Source organism: Alligator mississippiensis, chromosome 8 (genome assembly GCF_030867095.1).
Source record: "Alligator mississippiensis isolate rAllMis1 chromosome 8, rAllMis1, whole genome shotgun sequence".
Lineage (NCBI taxonomy): Eukaryota > Metazoa > Chordata > Crocodylia > Alligatoridae > Alligator > Alligator mississippiensis.
In genome coordinates this window covers 54500081-54510565 of record NC_081831.1, presented here as the reverse complement: position 1 = coordinate 54510565, position 10485 = coordinate 54500081, and positions in this window count along the sequence as shown.

The window sequence follows — 10485 nt, the reverse complement described above, 5'->3', positions numbered from 1 at the left end:
CTCCATGCAGGGATGTGCAGTTCTGGGTGTTTGTAATGCTCGGGTACAATGGTAGAGTTGCTGCTTCTGCAGGGTCTTTTGTCTTTGAAATGCTGGGTTCTTGTCTCTGTTCCTGGTTCCTGGATGAATCAATGAGAGGTGATGGCCTGGTTGTTACAGGCCATTCAGTAGAGGCCTGCTACCATTGTATTTCAATCATTCCCAATCATTCTCATTCATCAGGGAACCAATTTACATGGGAGGGATACATGACTCATACAGTTGCAACACAGGTGATGCCTGGGCAGAGGACACAAGACGAAGGCTTGACATACAAAATGGAAACTTGACACGACTTATGCTAACTTACAGTAATCACACAATATAAAAGCAGTACAAACATAATAATTATCACTTATAAAACAGTGGGTATTGATATCAAAATAGCAGGGAACTTATTTGCAAAGAGGGGAGAGAAAAATAAAACTTACTACCCAAAATAAAATGTTAAAGCTTATCCTACATCTTAGTTTACTTGTACTTATCTATAGGGAATAGAGAGGGAGACAAAAAGTCAGAAATGGTTGGGGAAGGAGAGGGAATGCATTTTAAAATAAATAAAAAAAAAGAAAAACTGGGGGTTTTGCTATACAGATGCAATGGTGAGCCTGGCCACTTGGTTGTGCAACACAAGGAGGCAGGCAGGACTGAGGCTGACCTAAGCCATGTGGCAGTCATCATGGTGGTGAAGTGCAGTAAGCAGGGTGGCAAGCCAGAGCCTGGGGCATGGGTTGTCATTCCTGGAGTCTAGGGGTGGAGCAGCTATCACATATTGGGCACATACTCTGGCAACAGAGTTGAAGAGGGCTGTGCCAGCACGCTATAGACTAGTCTGGGCCAGAAACATAGGTAGCTAGGGAGCACGTCATGGGACTGCCTTTTAATGAGTACTCTTGGCACCAGACAGCTGTGGCTGGAGCCTCCAGCTCTTTCTGGCTTCAGCAGAGGGGCAGAGCAGGACCAAAGGAGGCCTGAAGCATATAAGGAGTAAATCTGCTCCCAAATAGTTGCACATGTAGATTCCTGTCCAGGGCAGGTTTACTGTGCAGTAAATTACTGTGCAGTAAACACATATAGCATTAATTGTACATCAGTAGATGCACTCTCTGTCTTCTAAATAACTGTTCTATTGGCCTGAATGGAGGGGAATAAGTCAGCAAGCAATAAGGAAATGTACACTAAAAAGTGCAATTTTGGGGGTTTAAGAGAAAACTTTCTAAATTTATAGCAAGGGGTTTTTTGATGATATTTTAATGGACCAATTGTATAGGTAGAAAAGATTCATAGATTCATAGATGTTAGGGTCGGAAGGGACCTCAATAGATCATCGAGTCCAACCCCCTGCATAGGCAGGAAAGAGTGCTGGGTCTAGATGACCCCAGCTAGATGCCTATCTAACCTCCTCTTGAAGACCCCCAGGGTAGGGCAGAGCACCACCTCCCTTGGGAGCCCATTCCAGACCTTGGCCACTCGAACTGTGAAGAAGTTCTTCCTAATGTCTAGTCTAAATATGCTCTCTGCTAGCTTGTGGCCATTATTTCTTATAAGCACCACCTATTAAATATCTTTCCAACCCTACTCAAAATTTATAGACAGTTTATATTTTAATGATGCATCCAATTCTTTTATTTCATAATCTTACTAAAATAAACATTTAGAAACATTTACTCCACAAAAGGAACAACATGGCAATAAAAATATCATCTACCGTTAGCCCATTCATGGATTTTCATAAGTGTGTAAATTAGTGCACCTCCATTCACTTAAGTGACCTCTTGGTATATAGGAAAACACAGGTTAATTTGATTTTACAAAAAATTTCCATAGAGCTTAGGTAGCAGTCATATCTTCAGTAGAGTTGTACCTCAGATACAAAACTATGTTCAGTTTCAGCATCCAGAATTTAAAAAGACATTGAAAGACTGGAGAAAGCGCAGAGAACAACTCGGCATAGTATATGAACTATGGGATCTAAATAAAGTCTCTCTAATAAGAGACAGGACAGACTGAATGCTATTAAACTCTTTATGCAGTAATACAGGATCAAATGCCTGGAAGTTGAAGCCAGAAAAGTTTAAATTGGAAGAATGTGAAAACTTGTCAGTGAGGGTAATTAACCACTGCAACAGATTACTGAAGGTGATCAGAATATTTCAATTATCTGGAGTCTTTTCTATCAAAATGACATAACTTTTTTAAACAGTGTTTCCAACTGAGCCACAACAGTTTGGGCTTAATGAAGAAATTGATGAGTGGAAATTCCACAGCCTCTAATATGGATATGGTCATACTATTAAATCACATTATATAGCTGCTATCTTAAATTGCACTGCAGGTGTGATGAATATGCCTAGGAATACTATAAAGGAGTGTTTTTCCCTATCTTTCTAACAAGAGAGATAGAGACTTCCAAGTTGACAACTATATATATTAATGAGTTGTGGCCTTCCTTATGAGAGGAAAAACACTAATTTTTCAAAGGACACAGACCAATTAATCCTTCAGAGACTGCCATATAATAAATTAAATTAGAAACTGCATTAGAGGAGAGTCAAATGGGCATTGAGTGATATTCTTGAAGAACAATAGCATTTTTAGTCTTTGGAAGTTTGGAAATGAGATAGCATGTCTCAGGGTATTATCATTCCCATAGATCAAAGTCCATTATGGAGTATCCACTATCACTGTTAAGCATCAAAGCATAATTAATAATATACCAATTACATACAATTTGCTGGAGTAATTAAGAGTTAAAGCAAGCTATCGCATTACTTACCAGGTTCTCTGGCAAAAGAAAAAAGGCTGTATTTTACACAGTAAGTTAGAAACAAGACTGTAAATAGAGATTGTGCTGAATTGAATGTCACTATGGCTCTTGCTGTAGACTTTTTAAAACCTCATCCTCAAGGGAATTATTTACTACTTTGATGCAGAATATTAGTGAAAGAAAAAGTACTCTGCCATCTCCTATAAGACTTTTAAGGAAGGGCTGAACATTTCAGCTGGTAACACGTTTAACAATCAACCAGTATATGTATATTTGCAGGGGAAACTTTTTGTAGACTGAAAACCACCACCGCAAAGGAAAAAAAAGTCAATACTCAACAGAAGTATAGCATATTGCATATAACTATAACATTGGCTTTTTGTTGCTAGTGGATCTATGGATATCATCTCCAGCTGAACATAGTATATATAATTTTCTCAGGGGCAACTTTCTAAAGTATGAGCACTAAAGGCAACATATAATCAAACCATAACTGACTAATAAGATTTTAAGCACATTTCAATATATGACAAACAAATTCAATTCATGTATTCATTTCATTGTGTTTATATGCTAGTAAGAAAAGAAGACGTATTATTTAAAACAATATGTATGCAAGAGCTTTATGAAAAGGTAATTACAGACCACTGAAGGGGGAAGGCAAGGAACGTGTTTTGGATGACTTGGAATTCTTAGAACACTTTGGGAACATATCTTGCTAAAGAAAAAAACTGATGAATTCATTTGAATTAACCTTTCCATTCATTACCGAGAGATCTGATATTTCCATGGTACTCAAAGTTAATAGGGACTGAGAAATACCTCCTTCCTTCTTCAAAAGCAAGGCATTTTCTTTTTTTAAACACTTTATATATTTTCCAGAAAATTTAAACTGTGAAAATAGTTCTGGAGAAAGGAGAAATTGTTTTCCCAGTTTCACTAGTCCCAACTAGCAAGTTACACTCAGACATGCTGTATAATGCTTACTTGGTTGTTTTTTTTCTGGACAGGGCCAGCAATACATGAACTTTGTGCTAAATAAAATGGTGAGTGTGATATATTTGTTTTATTCTTCACACATAAATACAGACTATCTTTAGAGTGGTCTTACTGAACTTCTGATAGAATGAGTCATAGATTGCGATTAACCGGCATATCAACTAATTTTGTTCAGTTGATTTTAAAGTGCTATATGCTGTAAAGCAGGCTTGTCCAACATGTGGCCCTCCAAGCTGTTTTCTGAGGCCTGAGGTGCTGTGATGGGAAATGAAAATAAACACTGTATTTTCGTTTCGGGGGGGGGGGCCGGCGGGGGTGATGTGATACCGCTTCCCATGAAGTCTTTGAATATGGCTCGCTGGCCCACTGGGAGATAAAAAGTTCATGATCCAGCCCCACATTCAAAAATGTTAGACACCCCTGCTGTAGAGTATTTATATTCAAGTCTCATAATGATCACTAGATATGCAAAAAGACCAGCTGATTTTTTTATATCCCATAATCATTCTTTAAGTTGAGAACTGACCGACTGACCATACCTTCATAGCAAGCAACAGATTGTAGGAGTTTTTCCACTACAAAAAATTCGTCTCTTATTAAGACTTACTTCTTCTGTTAAAAAATAAACTTGAATTTATTATGACTATTACTGATACAATAGACAGTTCCTTTCTCCTCTTAATTTTGCATTATAACAAACTGACTTAATATCCCAGGTATTCACTGTATTTAATAAGATTTCAGATGCTATTGCTTTAGAAACATTGTAAAAGGCACTCCACAAATGAATTCTAACAATATGGATCCCATCCAAATACCATGCATTGCAGACTGTCCTTTTCCTCTGGTCACAGATGTTGAAAGAAGCCACCTTATTTACCGTCCACACAAACCTAACTGATGTATCAGTGCACCTCTAGTATTTACCTATTTTGAGAAACTCTACAGTCCGCTCTGAAATGTGCTTAAGACATAGTTGGGGGACAAGAAAAGTTATTCAGAAGGTTCATAATATAAGTAATTTTCTAAAACATCATTCAGGATCCTTAATAAGGAATTACAGCTTTAATCTTCTTAAAACTCTTTTCTGATCTTATTAGCACTCTGATTAATAAAAGACATCTTTAAAGGGTTTGTTAAAGCAGTTTGCTGATCCAAACTTTTGAAGATTCCCACTTTCTATCTTTCTATCACTATTTTTAAACCAATCAATCTCCAAAACAGGTTCAGACTCATCAGAAACAAAGGCTTCTTAATAACTTAATGGACATTTCTAAAGAAAGCCACAGTCTTTTAAAGCTAATGGAAGGATTCTTGGGAGGAATGGCAGGAGGGAATATAAAGTTTCACATTGAAAAAGGCAATAGTCCTTAGGCACATTCCTCCTATGTTTTGAATTATAGGACCTCTAGAAGTTATCTTTTGGGGACTGTGCAGCTGGTCCACAAGGTTATGATGCAGTTTTTGTAACATGTATAATTGACTTGCACCTTGAATGGTCCCTTCCTAGTTGTCTGTCTTTGTCAAATATCAGCACATGAACTCTAAAATGTCTTAGGATTACCTGTTCCAGTCTCACACTTTTTAGAGCCGAAGTTAAAGGAAGCATAGTTCTGTAGAAATGTTCATTCATCTAGATGCTGAATGTGACTCAACATTACAGTTGTCTTTCTCTCAAATTTGCATGAGACCACAATCTTGGGTTTATATCAGTCATGTGTGAAATCATCATGTCAGCAGACCTTAAAAATGCTCCATACTTTTAACAATGAGCGCTAATTTCTTCTCCCTACATGTTTTTAATTACTATGTTTCTGCTCCATATAACATAGGTTTCATCAGAATCTCAGTGATATTTGTATCATTGTCACACTAACAACCATAATCCCAAACAGAAGCCTTTACAATTACTGAAATACTACCAGTGACCAGGGGCATATCTGAAATATGACTTTTCAGTCATAAGTACCACAAAAACCTGACAACACAAGATTTAATATTGCTCAATTACACTTTGATACCTTACTACTGAGAAAAAAACAAAACTAAACAGTGTCAGTAAGGCATGTGCTCAGTGCTATCATTAAAAATAGGAAGATGAGGAAGTAGTGAAGGTTAAACTGCTTTTTTTCTAACAGGTAGTCCTTTCTAAAGTTTTATGGAGATAAAGTAATTCCACCCCCATTTTACGCAAGATTTTTTTTCCATGTGAAGGAAATGGAATTTTTTTCCACAGTTGTTCTTCCATGAAATTTGATTAATAACTTATGCTATTTTGGTGAACACATTTTTATCACAAGTCAAGAAAAAGATCAACCTTTTACATGAAACACTTTCTGGTAGAAAGTTTAAGCTTCTCCAAATTGAATTTTTGATAAAAAGTATATAACAGTACATAAAAATGTACTAAAACTCTTACAAAACATGAGATTATGGTTGGAATAAATAATGGACATATAATAAAATAACCTGTTATTTTGACATTTCCAGCTCAAATAAGTGAAAATAAGCAGTCTGAATTGTGTATAATTATCTAAATAAGAGCAAAATTGTATCTCTCTTATGGCTTGTTCAGCACAAATTCACCTTGTCTACTATAGGTAGGATTGGGACTAATGATACTCAATAAAAATGTCCTTCTGATCTACAGATTTGAGCCTTGTTAGAAATATCCCTGCAAAATAAAGTAGATAAAGTAAATATTTACAAAACCAAAATGTGTGCGACTCTGGGCATATCTGTACGATGCCCTACAGTGACATTGTTATACTGCGCCAGAAGTACGACTGCTCTGGAAGTACGGTTTACGGCTTTTGGAAGTACTAAAGCATGGTGCAGTAATTATCAGTACTGTGCCACGGTTATTTTTAGCAGCTACTTCACCGTAGCAGCGCGCTATAATGGGGGAACACACCACTGTGACAAAGTAGCTGTTAGTCACATGTAGACACCTGTGGATGTTATGTTGCCATTGCATGTCACTATGGCAATGTAGCACCACATGTACATGTGCCCTTTGAGTGCCAGCAGGAATGAGGAACTCAAAGGGGTTTTAGGGATTTGCTAAAGTAAGTACTTTAGTAAGGCACCATGATGTGTGCAAAAATAATATGAAGTCATTCAACATCAATGCAGAAAGGTGGGAGGAGTGTGCAGAATCCCATCCAATCTGGAAGGAACATCAGGTACTGGGTACAGCTCAACATGAAGTGATTTTGGGGGTTGGTAATTATTTGGGCCTGTGGGCCATATAGGGTCTTTTGGGGAGCTGTTGTGGTCTAGGTCAGCACCCCTTGCTCCCATGCAACAGCTCACCAAAACCTCTCTATATTGGATGGGGCAGGAGGGGAGCTGGCGTGGGTAAGGGTGGGCTGGCATGGGTGGAGGCAGCAGGGAGAAGCTGCAGGACAGCCATGGCTCGGGCTCTGGATCCCACTTTTTCCTGCCACTGGCATTCATCATGACCTGGGCAGGTGGGTCCAGAGCGGGGCCTGCACAGTGATCCAGGGCCAGGACCAAGTCCAGGCCTCTGTGCTCAGCCTGAAGTTCAGGCCCTGCCTGTGCAGGATCTGAGGAAGGGCTGGAGCTGCTGCTCAGCTTCAGTGGTGGTGGCCCCCATAATGGACATGGCAGCAGCAGATCCTCCTGGCTGCTGCCACCACCACCAGTGGCCCTGGTCCCATGGAGTCCCACTGGAACCTACATGGGCAGGGCCTACATAAATAAAACATAAATAAAATATAGTGGACACTAGTTGTGTAAGAATAATGAGTTTATTCTGTACTTCAGCTGTATTCCAAGTTTCCAGATAGTATTCTAAGATAGGCTGTTCAAAATGTGTTCATGTTAAACTTTTCATCTGTCTGAACATGTTCTGAATTAGCAGAAAATAATCTGCAACTCAAACAGGAACATATGCAGTATATTCTTAAGCAAAACTGAAGTTGTGTGGTTTTCTTGTTCTGCTAAAAGGTTTTAATATTAGGAAGAAAGGAAATATTAATATAAATGTTGAAGCTCTGTAAGACAAAATATAGAATAACTATAGCAGAGTTGTAGCAGAACTGACAGAACTGTTGCTATAGCTCAGTAACTTGATATAGCAATACAAATAGATTCTCTGTCAATCTCAACTCCCTTTTACCCACAGTTTAATGTTTTAACCTTTTAATTTGTATAGGATAGCCACTAATGTGGTACTTGTATTGTGCTAAGGCATATATAAAAATTGGCATGTGTTCTTTGTTGCTTCTTCAAAAGTAATAGGAGAATATCACAGAGTAGGTATTAATGTTGAAATCCAACAGTTAGCAAACTTAATCTTTAAAAATGTAAGTTATCACAAGATAATGTAACTGTCATATGATGGAGGAAATGAATTTCAACTACCAAATTAAAAAGAAAATAAAGGCATTCATATATCTACAACATAGATCATGAATTGTTTGCACAGCTGACTGGACTAGTTCATAAAAATGAAAAATATTTTATATCATCATCATCATCATCATTAAGTTTGCTTTACCTTTCTGACAAATGTCATAACATTGTTAACTAGCTTTCCAGTGGAGATGTATAACTGGAACCAAATATAGGCATACTATTATTAGTGATATGAATTGCATCTAAGGCAAGAGTCTCAATCCAATATAAGTCCTCACTGACCAGAAATAAATTCAACCAATGGCGATTATAGAGAATAACTTCCCTGTAGCACATGCCATGTTTTTTACACAGAATTTTGTACCATTATACAAGATATATATAAGTATTTGTTTTTGATCCTTACTAAGAGAAGCATTGTTAAATATGAGAATATTAGTAGTAGAAGAGTTTTACCAATTTTGGTAACTATCATAGCTAGCCTGGGAGTTCTCTTATCATGTGGCATGCATTTTATGGTGGGAGCCACGGCAAGCAGAAGAACAATAGAAGTCTGTTTCTAGCAGAATTGTAGCCACCCTACCAAAAAGTATGTGCATATGAACAATGAAGATGTGCATGGCTAGTGCTCATATTTCTTTTAGTAACTGCAATATTTTTGACTACATAAGAGTAGGGGGCGGGGAGGGGGGAACAGGTTAAAAAAAATCAGACATAAGGACCACTTTTCAGGAAAATACAGATAAACTTCTCAAATGCATAACATTTTATGAAAAGGAAATTAGAAATGGTACTTGAGCAGTGTTCAGTGAGAATTAAGAAGCACTATATTTTACTTGAATCTAAGTCAATCCTGAACTTACCATGGACCCTCCGCCCCCAAAAATAGATTCTATATATGGAAAATTTATAAATTTGTTTTAATATTCCAGGGATAGAATCTATTTACTGAAAGGTTGTCTTACATTCATTCCCCTCCAACTGTTACAACAGGGAAAATAGTGACTGGGGGGTCAGGTGGCTCCCTTGCCCTCCGCTCCCTCCACTTCTTTCCTCTGCCACTTGCACCCCCATACTCCCAGCTCCTCACAATCTCTGACCCTTTTCCCCCTGTTCCCTGCAGCCTCTGCCTCTTCCACCCTACCCTTGCTTATTGTCAGATGCTCCTCAGGCTCTGTTCCTTCCCAGAGCCATGCAGCAATGTCAGTGCTGGGCAGGGGAAAGAGTTTCTATGTGCTCCATGCCCAGGAGGGAACCCAGCCTGCGCTGGAGCTGAGCTGTTCTTGATTCAAATTCTCATGTTCTATTAAGTATCAATATGAGAATAAAATTTGCTTGCAATAAGGATCTATATAAAAGCAAAGCAAGTTATGACCTCCAGCTCAATAGCTAACAAACAATTAGACAAGTTGTGCTCCAAAATGAGATCCTGCACTTGTTAACTACCAACCTCCTCTGACTGACACAATCATATATTAACAATATTTTATTATATTATTTTAGCACCAACAATAGGGGAAAATGTGTTTCAAAGTATCTATTCTCCTGCCATTTCCTTCCTTCCATTTTTATAGGTGTCTGTCTTCTTGACTTCAATTTTCATTTTGTTTTTCCTGCAAATAAACTTTCCTCTTCTCCTTTATCATTCTAAATCACTCTTTCCTCCTCTATTATTTCACTTTTCTCCCCTTCCTGAAACCCTCTCAGTCAGTGCTCCTTAATTTTTTTCACATTCCTCCAAAACATAATAGAATACAACTCTTAATCTGGATCTTGGGAGTAGGAATGGACACTCTGAGCCTTTTGGGTAAGGTGGGATATAAATCTAGTAAATAAATAACATGCAAGCATAAAAAGGCTGATGGTTCCTCAGTCCTATCCTGCATTCATTTTGCTTTTTACTCCCCAATTCTCTTTTGACTTTACCTGTCCCCCCAAATTTAGGGTCACAAGGCAAAAGTAACATATTTGAAGGGAAGATAGATTTGAGCCTCTTAGGACTGTTGAACAGAGGCAGTTTGGACATCAAGAAGACAGAAGCATTGAGAGAGAATGGTGTAGGTATATTGAAAAAACAGAAAGAAACACTGGCAATGGGGGAGTTCTATATTAAGCTTAGGTCAGCATTCCCAATTTTCAGTACTTATACAAACTGCACTTCATTCCTTTGAGGTTTTCATATTGCTGGCTATTATTTAATAATCTTTAAATAGTGGCGTAGACTTAGACACTGCTACAAAGAAAGAACAAGCAAGCTGTTTGTTTTTCCCTAAGACTGCATGTGTTTGTATATCCAG